The 21,857-nt window shown below is 38.7% G+C and overlaps 1 protein-coding gene and 1 long non-coding RNA gene across 2 annotated transcripts in view; one reads left to right on the top strand and one right to left on the bottom strand.

Moving 5' to 3' along the window:
- Positions 1–21,857, top strand: part of DOCK2 (dedicator of cytokinesis 2) — a 133,341-nt gene that overhangs the window by 54,705 nt on the left and 56,779 nt on the right. The gene's annotated exons all lie outside the window — the stretch shown is intronic.
- On the bottom strand, positions 72–21,131 carry LOC112944282. The gene is made up of 2 exons (XR_003248742.1): positions 20,960–21,131; positions 72–600 (listed from the first exon to the last, which is right to left on the bottom strand). It is a non-coding gene; the product is annotated as an uncharacterized LOC112944282 (long non-coding RNA).

Here is a 21,857-nt window from a genome sequence, read left to right as displayed (position 1 = left end):
GAAATGAAATAACTGATATAAGGAAAGTTTTCTTGTAGCTGGGGAATGCAGAAGTGCTTCTATATGATGCAAAATTATCATGATCTCTGTGTTACAAGATTGTTCCAGATTGATAGGCTTGCGAATAACTAATTTACAAACAAGTTGGAGTCTATGGCTTTCCTAATGGTTCTTATTTGATAGTGAGCTCTCAATTAGTGTTAAAGTTCTTTTATCATAGACCAGTCACATATTGCTCATCTGCATATTGCATAAACAGCAGGCATGGTAACTTTGGGGAGTGCTTTTATTCCTGATGCATAGTTTTAATGATAGTACATATCCAGTAATACCAAAGTGCAATGCTGTCTTTAGAGATGCTTTCTCTTCCGCTGACATCTTTTTATTTTAGCAGCCGCTTCTGACAAGGGAAGAATGCAGCATCCAGCTGAATTCAGTGGAAGAAGTTATTGATGTGTAGTTGGTATTTTAGTTTATGCAGATATAAAGCCAACAGTATCTGAGGATTGTTTCATTTTGGCAAGTTCTGTAAGTACTTTGGCGTCAGAAGAGCAGACCAAACCAAATAATAAGAAAAGACAGAATAGCAGATAGTGTTTCCTGAAAATAAAACACAACAGTTGTAAATTAATAAATTGCCAGAAACTGCTCTTTCCTCCCCTTGCCTCTAAAGATTCTTAATCTCTAGTGCTATACTTACTTCAGTTATTAGATGCCTCTATATAAGCTGAAAAATATTTTATAATTATGAAGTTTCTAAAGTTTTCTTCTATGAAGTAACTTGAAGCAACCAAATGTGTATTCCAAATTTTTGGAAAAATAGATTTATTTTGTTCTTGTGCTCTCTGTACCAACTAGTGCTATATGCAAGCCTGAACCTGAACTCATGATCCTGGACCCAAAGTCTTAGATCTTGTCTGACATTTTCAAATGTCTACTTAGTCTATTTATGGTTATTGGAAATATGCAAAAACTTAAGTGTATAAATATGAGTTCTCTCTTCTGGGCCAAGTTAATGTTCAAAAATGATTCAGAGGTGTTTTCTTCTAAGTGTTTCCCATTATATGTGTTCAAATGTAAGAACAGCTCTTAAACAAGGGAATATAAATTTTCAGGGTATTTCTATTAAAGACTAGTGCATATATAGAACATATTGTGTGCTTACAAAATCTTTCCTATGCAATATAAAAGATTGATTCAAGACTGAATTTGACTGCATGAGTGTGTGAAGTGTTGGGTTTACCATTTTAGTTTGCCACAAAAATATTTTTTTCATAGATCAAAGTGTAATGAGCAGTGAGCACTTTTCAAATTCTCTGTATTTATTCCATAAGGATAATATCAATCAAACTTAAAGTGCAAGGAGTTTGTCCCTTCTTATGCAGATTACAGATGTGTTTCCTGTGCTGAGTACCCTGATGGATCATCTGCAAGTTGGGCATCAGGTGCAACATGGATGATTACTTCAAGCTAGGCAGCTGTGCAGGCAAGGAGTGTTTATGGGAATGTTCTGCCTATGGAAGGGCTGCCCATTATTGTTGCTTCTTTCCTGCAGCATCCACCTGTGTGCCCAACGGAGCTGATTGAGCGTGTTGAAATGGGAGAGTCAYGTAACAAAATTCTATTAATAAACAGGCCATGTACCAAAGCTGCAGTAAGAAAATAYCAAGGCAGTGAGGGGTGAAAATTAGGTCTTGAGCTGCTCTCATGTGAGTAGATAGCTTCACGTGTGACTAGWGATCGTATATCTTAAGAACAGTAATGCTGTTTCAATGTTTTCATATTAAAATTACTTTAATAGATTATTTTGGCATCTTTTTGGTTACTGTGCTCATAATGGCTTCTTGGGACTTAACATATATCTTAATGCACCATGTATGATTATATTTATAGTGAATTTTTGACTGATATCTCTTTCCTGAACTCTTTTTTCCAGGACTCTTCACATTCCAGGTTTCCATGGTGCTAAGGGTTATTTTGTTGTTTCCCACACATATAATCTGTGTAATGGACTTTCCTCTTAAATGTGAATTTTTGGCCCCAATCATTCCAGAATAGTCGGGCCCAGCATTCAGAATGTGCAGTGATGAGTGCTTGACTCATAGCATATCTGATGTCTTAAACTTCCAAAGTTGTTCACGAAGTATTCTTGAAGGAAAACCTAATTCCTGTAAATTGTAATAAAACGTGTTAGGTCTTAAAGTAGCTGGTATTATAGAATAGAATATTGACAAGAAGAGGAATTAGTCTAAATCTTAAATATGGGTTTTAAATAATCCTATATGCTTTGCTTTGATGATTACAGTGATTCTTAAGACTGGGACTAAATTCTCACCATAATATTAATTCAGATAAGTCTTCCAGTAGTGACTTCATTATCCTTACTGCTTTTGTTACCTGTCTATACGTTTTATTTACGGTATTTTATTTATTTAAGCTTTGAGCAGCCTTCACCATATTTAATTTACAAGAGTTCTTGTGATGRATGTCATGGGGGATGATCTTGTCATAGAGTAAAGCAATAGACTTATATAGCCTCATGTTACATTCAGGCAGTGCAATATAATTTATACAATGTAATAATGTGATATTATTCAATCATCGGGTTGKAAGAGAAAATGAAAATGTCAGATGATTTTTGATACTTTTGGGAACGTTCCCTTCCACAGAGACATTGTGCAGAAGATGACAGGAAGCAAAGATGACAATTAATATGAGATTCTACTTTGACGATGTGTTAGTATCAGGTGGCTCAAATAGTTGTACTCTTTATTCTCTGTAAGCAAGTTGACACAATAAACAAATCAAATAGTTTCTCCAAATAGAAATAAAGCTTCAGTGCCAAGCTCTGAATTCTCTTATCATCCAGTAATTACTGGAGGCTTTTTATGGTTTTGTTTGAGAATTTATCAGAATATTGCAATGGCATTCCCAGCTTCCCATCACAGCTGCTGTGCTCCAGGCAGATGGACGACTTCAAAGTTGCTGTTATCCAATTAAATTCCAATAGGAACTTTACAAATCTAATGGTTCATACTTTATGTACAGATAAGCCCTTAAGGATTTTTAAGAAATTGCTACAGGAAGCACTCCAGTAAGATACTTGGATCCTGAATCTGCAGATTACTAGTTTAATCCTGTGCCATTTTGCTGCTTTGGCATGTATTGATCAGCAATTGATATGGTTTTCTATAATGCAAGTTTTAATGCTGTTATTTCTATTAAATCACTCAAGGGTATGCTATAGATAGGCATTCTCAAAACATGCTAAAACCCCTAACTAATGAGTTTTAATGAGTTTTACTAAAGTRTCTGTGTCTAAATTTACAAATCAATGCAACGTTGCCAGTTACAGTGTTTTAGGTATCTTTCCATTTGCTTTCTTGACACAGGAACTTTGTGCTGTATTTCACATTGAAGTATGAAAACTGCTAATCATCTGTTTCATGGAAAAAACCTTTAATATCTTCATTTAAATTATACCAAACCATATGCCAGGTTTAAGTTTATCTGTTTTAACAATACTACTATCTTTGGTAGGGGAAAATTACTRGAGTTTAATTTCTGAGGGTTCCATGACCTTGCTTCAGGCTATCCCATCTTTTCCTCYGYCTCCTCTTCCTCCTCCTCCCTCCCTTCCCTGGGCAGCTGTTGATTAATCTTCAGGAAGTGCCTGGTGCAGCGGGTGCTTTGCATAATTAACACAGAGGATTCTTTCCAGTCTGTTCACTCACTGGTTGCTGAARCAAATGACCTGTTAGGTGCTTGATGGTTAATGTTTGCTGTTAAACGCTGACGCTAATATGGAGCCTAWTTCTTGCTTCTCTTTTCAGTGGTATGAGAATGTAATGGTTATCTGTTTGCTTTTCCTTGTTGTGTGTGTTTTGATGAGGGAGAGGGGCATGTTTTGCCACCGAGAGTTATTTCTGTTTTAAGCATTTAGCTCATTGGRGATAACTTCCAAATATTACAGCTCACATTGTCTTCACAAAAATGTTTGCCAGTGTCCAGTGCAGCTGTAACTCTTCATGACAGGAATGATGCTTTATAACTGAGAAACACTCCATCGTAATCTGCTTATTGGCATGGCACTTGTGTTTATATCTTACCGTCATAGAGCTTTGCAAGCAGAAATGGAAATGAATGTCAGGATAAATGACCAGGAGGCAAAATAGAGGAAGACRTCAGTGTTAGGAGTGGGACACTGGTAGGATGGGAGGGCCTTTTTGAGTGGTGAACAGCCAAAAGAATGGTTGTACTTGGATCTACTTGAGATGGGGCTTGTTATCTTTATTGGAATTATATGTTTTGAGTGCTTACGAAAAAGTCATTAGTTGGAGGAAGGAGGAGTGATAGTGCCTCGTCACATAAAAAGAAATTAGGCCCAAATTCTGTATACCCATCTGTTTCATTACAGCAAATGTATGTGGACTGATAGATACTATTAATTTTATTTCTGTTATGCTTGGTTTATAAAGTTAAAGCCAATTGTGATTTTTAGTGTCTCTTATCTGCATTGCACACATACTTACTAATATTGATAGTGAATCTCCAGTGTAATTTTTCTAGCTCCAATGTAATGTATTCCAGAAAAAAAAGGAGTGAATTGCCAGGAAAAAAACAAAAGATTACTTGAAGAGCCAAACTTGCAAGGTTTTGTTTGTTTGTATTTCAGTTTCGATGACTGAAGCTGTGCGTAAAGGACTGCAGTTGAGAAGGATGAGTGGAGACTATGAGAAAGGGAAAAGCAAGTGGAAAAAGCAGGTGGGGAGGAGCARAGGGGTCCTTGGAAGGGCACAGATGAGAGTTGGGTTTTTCTGGCACTTCCTGACTGGGATGTACCTCCAGTTTGAGGAAAAGGTTAAGCTTTTGGCTTCTTTTCTAACTCATTCCGTTTTCATTTAACTCCCAAATTTTCTGTTTTGCTAGTTTCCTTAAAGCAAAAAACCATTTCTCATTATGGTGACTGTAGCAAACTATTTTGCTTGGTATTCTCATTTCTTGGAAAGCGAGTTGATACAAGCCTCTTGAAAATCACTAAGTATAGAATATTTTTGGAGGACTTTTGGCATGAACATGGYTAGTATAATTTACCTCTTTGTCTATGCAGAAATCAGCCCTTTAAACTTCCTGATTCAATCTAGATTTTTGCCACTTCTAAATGACCTATCTAGAGAGAACAGACCAGCAAATGAGTTTGTGTTCATGAGTGTTATAGAAATAATTATAGCTGGCAAAGCTATAGTAACTCTGAAATAATATATTCAGATTGAGTAGTTTTATGGCCCATAAAATATTTTATTTTATGCTGTCTAGTATAGATTTTCAGTGATATGCAACTGTATTGAAACTTTTATTTTGAAGATATGAAGATTTTGTTTGAAGATTTACTTTGTCATTTGTATTTTATAATAAGCTGCTYCCTAAAAYGGGAAGTAATGCCCACTTTGTAACCAATTTATATGTGGTTGTGCCACTTGRCTGCATTTTCTGCTGGTGCTGCCACCTTGACAGATCCGTCGTGTGTTCACAGAGCATTGGCTGGGACAGTGGCTACATGTGGCCAATTCTGAGCTCTGTGCTTGCTGGTGTAAACAGTAACTTGTAAACTTTCTTGCTTCCTTGAGTTTTCAGAAATAAAAGAGGATACAGGTGAGGAGGTTTTTTAGTCTGAGCAAAGCTGACCCCAAAACCAAACAAAAATCTAAACGTGCGAGTGCTGTGTTTCGTCGGTGAAAATTTTGAAATGTGAGACTGTCATTGACCTGATCAGAGTTATGTGTTCTGGAGGAGCAATCCATTGATATGCTTCCCCCAGCCTTTAAAAAAGTAAATTGGTATCTGAATGGGTTAAGGACAAGGAGTGCATGGGCAGAGCTCCTTGGTTTCCCTGCCCGTCAGCTTCGTGTTCAGTGTCTAACCCTGAACACGTTGCCTATGTGGTTAGGTTAGCCAGGTCTCAAATGTTTTCTATAAAACTTCTTTTTATTCCCACAAAAGCATGAGAGGTGTTGAGGATAAGCTGGATAATGCTTCTGAAATCCCTCCAAGCTGAAGCAAAGTGCACACAAACAACTAGACAGAACTGGAGATACTGTTTTAAAACACTGTGAGTGGGGATAATGCTAAAAATTCTCCTGTGTCCCCTTTTCCTGCCCCGTTGTCATAACACCTCTCAAGCTGAACTGTATTTCTCACCCTCCTCTTAATAGTAAGTGTAAGCAGTAGTTGCAAGTTGATTTTTTTCCCCTGGCAAAACGAAACGTGTTTACTTAGGGTCTTTCATTTTTCAGCGCAACACAAGTTTTAAAATGTGCTTGTTGGCAAAAATGAGAATGCAGCATAGATAGCTATGTTTCTTTCTTTTGAGATTAGGTCAAGCTTTTACAGCTTGGCTGAAAATACTGTATGCAAACTGACAGTGATATTTAATACCTAAAACTATGAAGTATTTTAATAATTTAATGGTTATGTAGCACTGTCAATATATTTAATCTGCCTAAAACGAGGCAAAAGAATTAATTGATCAGTTCTTTCTTTGTCCAGTGTTTTCTTAATAGAAGCTTAAGAAATGACAGCCTTGGTAAGTCATTCTGGGATGGGTTTTAATGAACAACTTAAACTTTTATAATGTAAGAAACCCCAGTAGAGTTCACGCTCCTATTTTCTGCAAAGATTTAAGTTCTGTAAGGCTGGTAAGGCATTTTTTACAGCTTGATGGGCTGCAGAATGAATATTAATAGTTTCACCTTGAATTTAAGGTAGCCTTTGTATTTTAGCAGACTGTTTCATCGTAGCCTCAAGTTATTAGGGAATTTTCAGAGTGTGGAATAGAAGAATCAGTGAATTTTGCATTATACAAGAGTCTCATAGTGTTCTCCACAAGTCACACTCTTCAAAACCTCAGACTGTGAAGTAATTTGGAAGTTGGCCAAGATGGTCAGTTATTTATGAGCATTTTTTCTCTAGTTTTGAATGGTTTACTATTTTGTAGCGACATAAGTCTCATTTTAGGTATTTTAGCACCTGATTCAGTCTCTTGGAAATCCTGAGACTTTTCATGTCCTGCTGTTTGCAGTGCCCATCCTGGCACCACGTGTGTCCAGGATTGAAGGAACGCAGGGCAATAGGGATCGGACATCTTAATTTTCATCCTGTCTTCCCGGTCACCCTGCTAGGAAGGGAATGTCATGGGCTTGTGGAGATGCAGAATATTTTCATGAAGCACTTAACACCGAATATACAACTTGTATGAGATTTAAATGCCTTAGTAAGTGTTGTATAAAAAATAGTTTCTATTTGCTTAGATGTCTAGATGTCAGAAGATTCTRAACACTAATACTGCTGGTGGCAGGTTGGCCTCCGTTCCCCTCCACCTTTCCTCTTTGTGTCTTTGTTGAAAAGACTCCTAAAAGAACTTACAGAATTTCCTTCMCTATTATCTCTTGGTTTCTGGGACTGTTTTTCTGCCAGTCCTTATTCTACATCATATTTCTAGATTTTGGGCCTTGATAAGCCAAAATCTTGGTTCAGTTGAGGAAAAAGACATCAGAAGTGTGTTTTAAGTCCCTTSGATTTCAGGAATATTAATCTTCATAATAATCCATATTACAGCTTGTACTCTACTTGTCCATCCTGTTTGCTTGTTCAGTGTGTKTCAATATGTAAGCTGAGTGTAACTTTTGCTTATATCACAAAGGTGAACACTACGGGAGACAGTGAGCAGGGATCAGGCCTGGCTCTTGCTGAAATACRGTTCCCTATTGCTTGTGGGTTTCCTGCTGAATTACTGAAACCTATGTGCAAAGATTGTGCCAGTGCTCATCATGGTAACAGGACTGGAATTTAAAATGTGCATCTTGAGGGGTTTTTTTACCTCTTCCTTCAGGCCAGTGCATGACATAAAATATGCATGTGGCAGTGTATGTTGTCCCCATGAGATGTATTTTGTGTACAGTTCTGAATATACCCTGCTGAATCTTTCCAACTCTTGCCTCTGAAATCATTTTCAGTGTGAGGGAATTGAATTATGGCAGTTTAGAGACTGGATTACATGAAAATGGCTGACAGGAACCTCTGGAGAGGCTGGAATTATGCTTATAGGCTTTGGCAGGATATGTGCAGAGAATGGCATTTCCCTTAAGCTGCCTATTTTTGATGAGGAAAAACTTCTGCAGATGGAGAAGGAATCTAAACAAAGACATAATGAGCAGGGCCTCCTCTGGGACAAATCATGATGTGGGTTGTGATTGTGGCTACTTCTCCACCTCACAGAGACGTTTTTCAAGCTGCACCATTCTGGAGTTGCATCTCTTAGGACAGTCTGTGTCAGCAGGTCTCCTCTTTTGTTTTGTGCAGAATATAGGGAAGAAATAATCGTTAGTGAGGTCTCAGCTGGGCTGGTTGTATCGATGGTTTCACGCTTTCCCCAGGCTGCCAGAACTATCTGTTTTCAGAAGGAGTAAAGAGAAGCGTGCTGGAGAAACCACTGCTGCTTGGCAGCTCCTGCCATAAGGCATCTAACCTCGAGATGCACCAACCTCATGATGCTAAGCTCCTCAGTGAAAAGGACTGTTAAAAACTCTGCACTAGGTATCCTGACCAAGGATTTAATACCCCAAAAGCCTTGGTTGTGTTAATAGTGGGAGAAGGTCTGGGACAGGTCATTTGACTGGGCTTCTTTCTGGTCCGTGCCATGATCCTGTCACAGTATTCAGGAAAGGGTGTAGTTTCTTTCACAAGCATTTTGAAAACAGTTTTCCCTCAGTCATGTTTGCCATCTGGTATGTCCATTTATTTGTAATTTTTTGATTTGAATCTRTCATTTCACAGCACTTTTCTCTCCTGTATATTTTAATGCTCTATGATGGAGTGTTTGTGAGGTGTCTAGGTTATTATGCCGAACCAAATACCTTTAAAAATGTTGCATCATTTTACCTGACTCCCTTTTCTAAAGCCAGAGGGAAGTTACATTTTAAAAGTGTTGCTTGCTAGGACAGGGTTTGCAAAAAAAATTTCAGTAAATTATTGGCAGTATAAAAAGTACGATAGTCTTATAAGTTCTCTCTAAGCTTTCCAGTGCTTCCAAAATCAGGAGCCTTAGGCCAGGAGCCTGTAAGTTTCTCTGCAGCTCGTTCTTTGGTCAGAGGTATCGATCCTACATGTATGGCACTTTTACAGTGCTATGAGGCTAAAAACTGTTTCTCAAAGAAGTAGAAAGTCAAATCTAGTCCTACATCAAGTGGATGATTTCTTTTCCCTATTTTATTTCAATATTATCTCTCTTTTTTTTTTTTCTAAAATTACCTTGGGCTTGAACAATGTTGGCTTGTGTGCTGAGATTTACTATGTTGCAAACCTGGAAGGATAAATTTAGAGATGATCTGTCTATGGCATGAATTAATTGCTTCTTAATGTTGTTGATAACAGCTTTTAGATAGTCATGTAAGGAAAATGAGACCCTACAATTTCCAGAAGTTCTTGCCAGATGTCAGAGACCTCGAGGTGGGGACCAGGGCTTAGTTATTTGGATCTTTAGCGTGGGAYATCCTTTATGTTTAGGAACTGAGTATAAAGCAAGTTCTTGGCAACTTCTTAATCTTAAGAAGTTGAAGCACGGTGAGATTGTAGCATGTGCATTTTTTAGCAAAAGAAAAAAAAATAAAAGAACTGTCTAATCTGTCCTTGCATGCCTCCAAAACAGAGATCTGCAGTTATCCGGTAAAAAAAATAAAAACACAAAAACCTAGATARGCCTTTCACCCTTGAGCAAGGGAAGGCCTCACCTTGTGTTTCTGCGGTGAGAAGGTTACCCTTTCCTCACTGACTGGAGTGCTCCTTACAGGAAAGATGAAAATCTGTGCACACGCCGAGGGCTCTGAACCTTGCTAAAGGTATTTGGCAACAGGCCATTTCTCTGGGCAGGCAGCTTGTAACTGATTTTATAACTTGCATGAACTCACATTTTATTTTTAACGAACATATTAATAGATGAGCATAGGAAGTTAATCGCTGATAACCATCTGCGTAATAAATCTCTCTTGTCCTGAGCTTTGTGGCAGTTGTCTGCTGGAGTGTTGGGTTTTTTTCTCAGTCAGTTTAAGCAAGCTGGTGCTTTGGGGCTGTCCTGGAGTTTTGTGGAAGTTGGAATAAGCCGACTCAAAAAATTGCTTGGACATGAATATCCTCAACAGATAGTAGTTGGAGATCAGATTTCCACAAATAAAAACCTAGCAGATACAGGAAGATAGTATATATGCTGCATTAACAATTTTTTTTTAAATCTATGAATTGGCAGAAATCCTGCATCTCCTGTGCTTTTATTGCTTATAAAGTATGTGTAAGCTGTTTAATGATATAAATATATATATCTTATGGTAATTTTGYCTGTGCTTTTTGGTACTTAGGGCCACAAGGCATGTGGTAGGGGCTTTACATGGCAGTCACATCGCCTGTGATGCTGAGCAGGGAGCTGCAGGCCAGATCTTGGAGTGACCTGCACAGCGTGGCCTGCCCTGCTTTGGGCCCTGGGAAGGAGGAGCAGCTTCCTTCTCGTTCCCTGCATGTCCCAAGGATGGGTCCCCTTGGGATGACTGCTTATTGTCACATCCGTCATCTGCTGGAAGCMGTTTCCTTTCTTCGTTGCTTAATATCAGCACTATATGTTGCCTTAGTGACTCCAGAGTGGGGTTTTTTCCTCAAAATTGCATTGCTTTGTCTTCTAAATCATAATTTTGTTATTAAAGGGTCCTTTGGGACCAGCTTCGGATATAGCTCGACTAGCAGCGATGCAGTTCTCTGGAAATTTGGAATGTGTTCATGAGTCCTGTCGGGGTAGATGGAACATGTGGTGCAGAGCATGTTTTTGTAGTGCTTTGGACATAAGTCAGCGTGCAGTTTTTTAGGTATTTTTCCAGATRAAGTGCAAAGAACAAGCAATTCTAACTGCTTTGACACGAGGTAGGGCAGTGCAGGCAACCTAGAAACCAGTTAGACTTAAGCTGTGTTAGCAAAGGTGCCTAAATAAGCATTTCATTCTCCTTTCCCTTGTTCTTTGTGTTACTAAATTTAAAGACTTTCTAAAACATAATCTATGCTGGAACTCACAGATATTACTGTGGCCAATCTGTCAACACTAATACTTCATTCTCCCAACTTTTAGCCCAAAAAAGCAATTGTAAATCAGGAAAGGCCAAAAAGGCCAACTGGCATTCAAGAGGCCTATGTACAACTTTGAATCTCCAAAATAAAACAGTTCAGAGGGAATTATGTATTCATGCATCCACTCCTGTTCTTAAGTTCGTATCCTGATGGAGATGTTTTTTGTGTAGAATTATTCATTTCATGGCCAGCTTCCAAGAGACTGTAGAGTTCAGATAAGTGTGTCTGGTTCAATAATTAGGCTTCCTCTTAGCTATTACTAGATTATGAAGGCTTCTTTGCATACGTTGTRCATGTGTCCATTATACCAAATAGGTTTGTACGTTGTTATTTCCTCATATGTTGTGAGTCTTTGTTCTTACAGGCTAATGTAGCCAGTCCTGGAAAGCTGCTGTGCCCTGAGGAGGCTCGAGAAGGTTGTAGCAACAACTGGGAGGGCCAGCAACAGAGTTTTCCTTTGCAGCTGCTGACTTCAGCCAGTCTGAGCTGTTCTACCAGCCTGCTCTGCTCTACCTTTTTCCTTTAGTTTTCTACAGACCAGTCATCCTTGCAACCACAGAGACACCTCTTTGCCTGGTGCAGTGAAATTCAAAGTAATATTGTATTAAATAGAAGGGGAATTCTCCTTCTGGTTCCTCAACAAACTTGGTGGTTTTTATTTTGTTTTCCTGCAGTGTTGCTCAGTTTTTCCAGTGCATCTGGGACTTGAGCTGTACAGCCTGCCTAGTTCAAACTAATGCCCAGACACCTTCTAAATGCAGCACTTGGGTTTGGGTTTTTATGATCATCTGGAAGGAGAAAGGGAGATCTCCAAATGCTCTCTTATTTGCTCCTTCTCCTGTTGGCTTATTTATTAGGTGTCAACATTTGTATATATAATTCTGTTTCGTTTTCAGTTGTAAATACCCTTTTCTTGTATTTTTGTAATTTATAGTAGTTGTAATTAATGGCCAGGAACTATGTTTAAAAAAATTTTCAAGTAATGAGAAATGAGCTCTCATAAAAAAAACTTCCCTAGTCTATATCTAGAATAGTTTTGCTGGCCTAAATAGCAGTATATTATGGTAGTTTCTTATTTCCTGGTTGATGATACCTTTAAAGCTTCAAACTGCTAAAGATTATAATTTACCTTCACAGTTCTGTGCAGTCAGATGTCTAAGCAACCTCCTGTTTTGCAGAAGTTGTTTTCTTTTCCACAATTCAAAATATTCAGGGAATATGTGTGCCAATATTTAACTGCACTGCAGTCAGCAGGGCACACTCATACCAATCATTTAATACTTTTCATCTTTTTTTTTTCCTTCCACGGATTTTATTAAAGGAACATGTAAGATGATAGAAAATTATCATTTTTTCTATTATTTTCATTGCAAACAAAGGAAGTCCTAACAGTTTTGTTTTACATTGCTCATTTCCAATCTTCTTACAACTTTGATTTAAATGCTAAAATCATATAAATGAGGAGAAGAAATGCTCTAAGTCGTGTGAAACTATTTTTCTGATTCAGCTGACTTGTTGGCAATTCAATGTGCTACATCATCATCTTGCTATGAAATAAAACAGCTAGAAGTTACTGAGCTGTGTGGAGTGGCATGTGCAGGTATTTCTGAGGGAGTTTCATGAGTTTCCAGAACTCATCAACTCACAAGCAGATAATTTACTGCCTATCACATGCATTTCTAAAATGGATRATGTTCTAAATGAGCAATTTGATTCCAGTCCCCCTTTGAAGTTCAGTACAAGATTGCCAGCTTTCCGAATTCATTTCCTGTTATTTTCAGCTTGCAGTCATAATTCTGAGAGGGTCAGCTGCCTTCCTTAAGTTCAAGTAACACAGTAGATCAGAAGATGYAGGCACTGGGAAGCCTAATGTAATGGGAAGCCCATTCAGGTCAATGGCTTTATGCTAACTTAAACAAAAAGAAGAATATTTATACAGTCTTCGGTAATGGTATCCTTGAGGATAGTTCTTTTAAAATACCTTTCAAATTCTTAGGAGTATATCAGAGTGAAGCACTATTAAATGCATCTTCTGTCCTTCATGATTCTATCGAGTTCASTGTATAGCATGTACATTAGTAATGTCAAATGACAAAAATTACTCGCTTCATTAGCAATTCCCTTTGTGTATTCTCAAAAGAATGGTGCAATAATCATGATTTGATTCTATATAGTACGAGTTGGTAAGCTTTTAGGCATAGTTTTAGTAGTATGGTTCGAAACAGCAATTAAATCTAATAGCATTAATATATAAACAATTAATAGTGGCATAGGTTTTAGTAGCTGCAATAATTTTTTTGGTCTRCTGTTAGATGCATACTGATCTCCCACTTTGTTATTAATTGCTGCAATAAACATGCARGCGTCTTGTGAGACTCTTTTAGAGTGTACACAGACAAAATATCCATGATGTAACAAATTGCGTATTTCTTTTGTGCCATTTTTGGCTATTCTGGCTCAAGGATCAACACCGCTTATGGAGAAATGTGCTTCTAATTTTTTTTTTTTTGCTGGGAATGCAATTTCTTCAGCTGTACCAACACATGTCACCTAACAGCGTCATTTTACTGTTGGCTTGGTTGATAAGGTGATAATTACTTCGTCAGTAAGGCAGCCTTCTCCTGTAAAATCACAGGTCGGGAGCAAGGAGCTATCAAGCCCTTCCACAAATAGCTCTGAATAGTTTGTCACTGAAGCATTGCAAGAAAAGGAGCTTTTCTTTGGCGTGCCAAGTGGCCTCTAAAAGAGCCAATGTGACCAGATAACATAGCACTATGAAATACTTCTTGATATGCACGTTTGATAAAATACTGGAAAAAGTTTGAAAATGAGTTTGTGTTTGGGAGCATCTGTTGTAATATGGTACTGTACTCACCCTTTATTCTGTGGAGGGTTTCTGTAGTGTGTTTGTTTCAGAGACCCATTTCAGAGTGAGGATATCATTTGCTGTTAGAAGGATTTACTCCAAAGGTATCAGGAGTGTCTGCTCTGAGTGCAGCAGTTTGTTGCAGGAAAGAGGCATCACTATAGGAAGAAAGGCCTCTGTCTTACTTGTGTGGCATTTTCTTGTTCTGCCATACTTATTGGGAATTAGGGGTGAAGAGGTGCAGGAAATGCACATGAGCCCTCATGGAAAAGGAATTCCTTTTTCCTTTAGCAGTCACAGCAGTCAGAGGCTCTTAGAGCCGCAGCCATTGAGCAAATAAGAGTCGCGCTCCGGATGGAGCAGGAGCTGTTACTTGCTGCAGTTCTGCCAGGTGCCTTTTCTCCCCAGTTGATTGGCAAAATTTCTGTCCCAGTTTGAGAGAGAATGGTAACGTATTGAAACATCCCCTTTTGGAAGTAGTCTCAGCTGTTGAGAAGTTTCCTGACCTGATACAGTTCTTGTTCAGAACAAGAACAAGGTTTTTATTATCAACCAGTAGGTCTAAAGCACAATAAATATGTTGGATATGCTTTCCAGGGTTTCTCCAGGAAAGTGTTTGCTGTAGATATCGTTGCATATTTACCATTAACTATACCAATCTGGTTATGATCCAGTTAATCCTCTGCTAATAACTATTGCAAGCTTCAGGCAGATTCATCTTTTGCTCATTAAAAAAATAAGAAAATCCAAGAGCTAAAATATTCCATAATACATTTTTTTCAGATTTTATTCTCCTATTTTTGTCCCTGATGGAGCTTTCTAATCAGTACATAATAAATTCAACTCTCATTGGGCTCCTACAAAGAGACCTGGTTATTACAAGCRTATTTCTTACTCTGCCAAAACCCTCCAGTGTGGGAGATGTGATGTCATCTCCTCCCACAAGGGTTGGGAGCACATGCAGAATTATTGGTGTGGAAAGTGCCGTTTGGACAACATTGTTAGCAATTTCCCATTTTTTAGATTCTTTATTTCTGTAATGTTATCACTTTAGAATCAAAACAATTTGCATGGCCTAAGAAGAGGCACACCTGAGAGTGATTTTTTTTTAGCAGGGGCTTGCAAAATAGCCAGTTATTCTGTTTTTTGTTTGTTTGTTTTTACATTTTTATCTATTTATGGTTAAAAATGTGTTTTGTTTGTTTTTCTTTTCGTTGACTATGCCTATGGTTTCTGTTACCAAATGATGACAAGAGAACCCTCTTTGTCATGGTAACTACCTAAAAAACGTCCTAGGTTAAAAGGTACTATTTGCTAAAACTGCAGAAGCTGCCTAAAACAATGGGATTGTYCACCCAGGTCATTTGTTAATTAATCCAAAATTACTGCCCAATGGCAGAGGCTTTAAGGTAATCCTGATTTTAATTCAATGTAAGACATGGCTGCATCTTGATATTTGCAAATGTTTCACAAGCTGATTGTATGTGCTGTGTCAAAACTGACTTGAGTTCTGCRCCAAGAATGCACGGTGGTGCAGATGTCAGAAGCTTCTCCATGGAAATCTTGGGCTTCAGAGGAGATTTTCCTRGCCTTGTGGTGAAAAATTTTTGTTTTGAGAGCTCAAGTGTAGCTATGCTGTTGCTTAAATAACAGCAAATAATGTTTCGAAACATGMGTAAGCTACCATGGAATATCTTAGTGGATACCTGGAGATTGCTAGTAGTTAATCCAGTAAATATGCAGTTGATGGATATGTCAGTGTAATGGATACAAGTTACTGGAAAAAAAGTTGGGACRGCCAGACTTTCTTCCTAAGATTAATTTTCAAGTAAGCTTCTGAAGCTGTATGCCTTTTGTCAGTTTTAAGTGGAACTTTTATGGGAAAACTTTGTTTTGACCATTTAGGAATATATTATATTAGTCTCATCTGTACTYATGTAGTCTGGTTTTTAATTTGATTTTCCTGTTTTTCCCTTGTCTTCAGTAAGTGCAGCTGAAAAAGAACAAAATCAGTTTAAGGCTTCTGAATTCGGGGTGGCTCTGTTTAGTTTTAAAATAAGAGCACCAGCTGCCAAGCTATTTGTCTTCACAGTATGTATGAATTAGAAATACATAATTTACACAGAAATAAAAGCAGATACCTCACTTGGTGTAATGAACATTTCCCCCCTCTGTTTTATCTGCACAGGAATAAACTGTTCAGTTGAAGTCATTTCTCCCAGATGCGAGTGCAGCTGCTGAGTTTTCTTGGGAGTCCTGTGGATTTGGTTATATCCCCCGTTAATGCAGAGCGAGCAGTTCAGTGCTTGCTCCAGCCCAGCCTTACCACAGCGCCGCCTCCTTCCACATTTCATCATTTCTCAGACCTCCTTCCAGCAAGAGACTGACCAAGTTTTGCTACAGTAAATAACTTAGTTCTGATGGAAACAAATTAGGGATAATCTCACCTTTCAATGGGGTATATTGTGTGTGTGTGTGTGTGTGTGTGTGTGTGTGTGTGTGTGTGTGTGCGCGCGCTGTTTTTGTGGAATACTAACTTGTATCATCTTTAACTCGGCAGTGAGCATGGTGGGAGAGTTAAAAAGGCAAGGCCTATGTTATCCCATGGCCTGAGCCTCTGGTTTGGTGACGACGGGGAAATAGAATAGCACTTAGAATAAGCAAATAAGGAAATAAGCTGCCTGGTTGCATAAGGAAATTCGGGGTTTTCRGTAAACATCTTGTGTACTGGGATAGGAATCATTTTGATTTCTGACACTTCTGTGCTCTGCACAAGCAAGGGTTCAGCATGCAAGCAGTGTCTGTCCATTGCAAATTTCTTCCTTGCCACTAAATCAAGTTGTATGTGATTTGTTATATGCACAGCGAGCAGGTAATGGCAGTGCTCATATGTTGGGAACGGCGCTGAGTTGCACAGCTGTGTTGGAGCACAGACTGGCAGTTGAACCTTCAACCCAGCCAGGGACTGTGGAAACTCTGCTGTGTGTTTGTGGTCTGAAACCCARCCAAAACCCCAGCAACAGTAGCAGCTAACAAGTAGAAAGTGCAAATCTTCCCTGTGGGGTATTGCTCAACATGAGGTAAAAGATTAGATGGTAAAGGCTATGTTATAAAAACATAATGCCAATTGTAGGTCATATCTTATGCCTTTGTCTTGCTGCTTTTAACTAACTAGGAGGAAATGACTTGTCTGAAAAAGCCTTAAAGGGAATAATTTTGAAATTGCCTTGATTGTTTACCTTATAACGTATCTTTAAGTCTTATAGAACAGTTGCTATTACTGTTTCACTCAGTTAGAAAAATTGTCCTATATTTTTCTATCCATTTATATAGTTTTGTGTCCTTTTGGCCAAAAGATGTGCGAGTAAAGAAAAGGACAAGCTAAGCCAGTCTTGCAAGGTTATGGTCAGAAATTCCAAGCCGTCAGTAAGATGTTTCAATAGGATACCTAAACTTCTGTTCAGTCATCTATAAAAGATAGGATGACAGGTCCAATGAACTATAACAAATATAAATGGAAAATTAAAAACTTAAGCCTACTGGAAGAGTGGTTGTATGTAGGTTATTATGAAATAATTATTAGTGGGATTGGTAAACTACCAGTCTGCTTGGATGAGGTGCTATTTCCCATTCCCCATGCACTCTATGCAGCCAGTGAATACTTCAGATCCTTATGTACCAGCCTGTTCTAATACTAATATTTTTGATCTCTTTACAACTAACACAGCACAGTCTAGRAAAGCACATGCATTGGTGAAGGACCGTGTTTCTGGGGAAGAATTACAACTACACAGCAGTTGAGCACTTCAGGTTCAGCTCCTCTTGTGTTTTCCACGTGCTTGTTTTCAGTGTGTGTCACGCGGTGAGGATGTTTGGGCTGCCTGTAGTGTGTGCGGAGTTCCCCAGGTTTAATGCAGTTTCCTGAGGAACTGGGACATTCACTATCCTTGTAAATAAACTTTGAACCATTGTTGGTGTTCCTGGCATCCGTGAGCATCTTCTGTACTTTGCATTTATGGTGATTTTCATGTTGCTCTGAAGTTCATGATATTGAGCAGGTGAGATGATTCTGAGGTGTGTGTATTAGCAGATCATCTACATTATGTGCATTTGATACAGAATAAATAATGCTAATTTCTAGCCCGTGATTGACACAGTTATATTCAGGGTTTTCTTGAGTTAGTCTAACAGCAAAATTTGTCAGGTCTTCCGGAACTTTCTTCTTCCGGAAAGACTTTGAACTTTTTTTTTATGAAGAAAAAGAACAATTTGGCATGCAGAAATTATCATCCATACTAAATACATTTTTTTTATTATTACAGTCATTAKCATGCATGGAGTTTTAAACTTCTTGGTTAACCTAAAAGAGAGTTCAGAATTAGATCTGGTGTATGTAGTAGATTTGCTTAGTAAACTATGAAAAAGGCCAATTTTTGGATGAGCTTGTTTGACCAATGCAGAGAATTGTGCATAGGTGACAGTGAGGATTGAGGCTTGTGAGGACGGTGCTATGTCAGGGAGGCCGCTTAACCTGCCTTAGCTGAGAGCTGAAGTATAAGGAGTAATTATAACTTAAGTTAAAAAGAGGAAACTTACAGTATAAAAAAAGCAATATAAATATAACTACCGTGTGTTTGGCATTCCAAAACCTTTGAATTATTCATGTTGCACTTTATTTGATTGCTTTTGATGATGTGCATGTGGTTATTACATGTGTGGAGAGTGGCCTTCTGTTGGAAAATATGCATGTTAAGGACAGTAAATATTACTTAACTGACTCCATGATATATATACCCTCCTTGCTTATTCCTAAATACACCTCCCTGAAAACTATCCCCAGTAGCCATTCAAATCTGTTGCTGAATTAGTAGCTTGTTTCTGCATTGTTTCCGTTGTGGTTTCTTCTTGCAGTGCATTTGCTTTATTTATTCTCGTGGTGCTGGAACATTATTTGAAGTTACTACGGCAACCTGTCACCCTCTGCTATTATAAAGTGTGCTGGGATTTAGTTGCTAGGTGCTGAAGTTTGTCATCTTACTCATATGACTCTAATATTTTTAAGATGTTTCTTTTGCTGTAAGAGTTGCATCTATAGCTCATATGCACTTGAATAGCAGTGTAGGGGGGCTCTTTTGCTGCAGGCTCTTTCTGCCTTGGCCTCTGCCCCATTTGTTTCCCGGAATGCACCTGTGATCSCTCTTGATGTCCACAACCAAAACAGTTGGGGTTTTTAGTCCATAGTTTGCAAGGTGACTGCTAAAGCCAGACAGTGTTGTTCTTCACTGAACTTTGATATTAATCATGCTTTTTTTGTTTGTTTGTTTTCTTAGCTCATGGGTAGTTTAGCTGCTAAAGAACAGATCTCCTCTGTGTCTCATTCGCTGTTTACACTGTATTCTTCCTAGTGACAAAAGTACAGTGTTTATAGCATCTATTTCCTTATTTCTTCACATAGTCTTTGGAAGGCTGTCAGCCACTTGGTTAATTCTGAATTCAGCACTGTTTCCTATTCATGAAGTCTTTTAAATTCAAATGCAACTGAATGTTATAAATTTGAAAATATGTGCCTATTACAGCTTCTGTTCACAACAGGGCAGTATTTCCAAGGAGAGCTTTTTCTGCTAATGTTTCTGTTAGTATTCCCTTGTTAGTCAAGTGTTTACTTGGATAACTTTGGTTTTTGTACATTTGACCTACTTCCAATCAAGCATCTCTGCTGTGATGCATCAGATAAATCCTAACGAGGCTCAGCACAGCAGAAATGACGTTGCAGGGTTTTRCTTGAACAATTTCATCTCCTGTGCTGCATCCTCTTTTAATATCCAACGATTACATGCAGTGTTCGATTTTAAAAGCAACCCCAACAAAAAGTTTAGAGACCCGAGCAGCCGCCTGCTGTGCGCGTAGGCGGTGCTTGGTTCTGCATCCCTGCTGTCCCCCTCGCGCTGTGCGAGCCTCAGCGCGGGCTCCGGGGCACAACTTGCTTCGCTCCCGAGCCCTGGGGGCTCTCTCACGTTGTAGCAGAGGCTCTGGGGCAGCCTGGGGCTTCGCGGGAGGTCCCGTCCTGCCCCAGCACCACGGTGAGGGTCGCGCTGCTGAGCGAGCCCGGTCCTGGGAAGCGCCTCTCCCCTTGGGCACTGGGAYGGGGACAGGCTCCTAGCTTGGAGAGGAGCTAGCCCTGCGTTTCTACCAGTGCAGATTGCTCGTGAGAAAACAGTTTTCTCCCACGGAATTGGAGTATTTTCATGCCTTACAGTTGCATGCAAATGGTGGAGGAAGTTTTTGCAGCAAAGCAGCTTTGCTGTCGGTCTTTTTTTATATGCATCAGTCAGAGTGATGTCAGTGTGACAGGTTTGGTGTGAGGCACTGGCTAACAAAATATGTTCTCTATTTATGTCTTCAGTGGTCCAAACGTGCTGTATGTTAATTTTAAAATGACCATACACAGTTACTCTGAACAGGCATTCATGCTGTATCCTGATAAGAGATCTAGCTAGGCACATTTTCTAAGTTGGTTTCAACAAATAAATGAACSTTCTTAAAGTCTCTGTGCCTTTAAGCAATACAGTACATCTATTCATGGCTTGCAAAGAAATCCTACTGATTTCAAGAAGTGAGTGTTTAAAATGAGTGTAAGGAGACAACCAGCAGCATGTGTTTAACTCCTGAAAATGCAGGCTGTTATTTCCCTGTACAATATTCTCTAACTTCTGTCAGTAATTTTTTTTTTTAATTTAAAATCAAGGCATCGGAGCAAAAACCATCACAATTTCACTACTAAATCCTTTACAGTTCATTATTGCAGACAGCTGTGGATTAAAAATCACTAAAAAGACTTCTCTGAGCCATACCTGTAAAAGTAAACTATTTTAGCAGGAAAATCAGCATTGCTTTTAGAAGAGCATCAGTCCCCGAGAGCACACAGTATCTTACCTGAAAGCTCTGAGTTTACCTGCAGAAAATATTTCTTCTCAGTGATGCAAAGTAGGCAAGCTTCTCCCCAGCAATAACGTTATTCCAAAAGAAGGAGTAATAAGTCCTTGATGTTGTAATTTTCCCTGTTTACGTGCAAGAAGTGAACTGGATCTGCTCACGTAGGAATGAATAAATAAAAGAAGCAGTGCAAACTGAGCAGCAGCTACCATAGGAAAGTAAAAGACCTCTAGTGGCCATAACCCGAAGTTAGGGAGCTGGCTCTCCCTGAGCTGTAGACAAAATGGTTGGGTAAAACAAACCGCAGCTGCTCCTTCAGTGTCGGGTGACCTTGGGGCTTTAGTGATGCGAAGGAGATGGGAAGTGACTCAGAGTTACAGGGAGAATCTGCCCGTTAAAGCACGGGACAAGATGGAATTAACTTGCCCTGTTTTTGGGAAAGGCGCTCCGATCGCTTCCAAACCATTAAAATACCAAATTTCATGTAAATSTAGAAAAAATAGTTCCATATTCCCTTACTTAAAGAAAATGAATGTGTTTAAAGCAGGTTCCCTTAAAAAGGGTAATTTAAAATTTATAGAGTAAAGTTAATATCAAAGTAAAAGGTTTCAATAGGTGGAAAACTTAAAGGAAAATTCTAACCATTACAGCTCATTGTTGTAGTCCGAGAGATCAAAATGTCTTTTTCACACTCAGTAAATTGCAATAAAAACCTGCTTTTCATCTTGAAACATTTCTGCTTCAGGGATTAAGAAAAATAAAATATTTTCTTTTGAGAATCTTGGAGAAAAGTTGGAGTGGTGAAAGCAATAGTTTTATTCTATAGAAATTTTAGGAAGTTCTGTAATGGATATTCAAAAATCTGGAGAATGTATATCCTTCCCTGCAGTGTTTTTTC

Source organism: Nothoprocta perdicaria, unplaced genomic scaffold, assembly GCF_003342845.1.
Source record: "Nothoprocta perdicaria isolate Ctin4 unplaced genomic scaffold, notPer1 scaffold_165, whole genome shotgun sequence".
Classification (NCBI taxonomy): domain Eukaryota; kingdom Metazoa; phylum Chordata; class Aves; order Tinamiformes; family Tinamidae; genus Nothoprocta; species Nothoprocta perdicaria.
The sequence above is the reverse complement of the archived record's forward strand: the minus strand, read 5'-3'. Positions and strand labels throughout refer to the sequence as shown.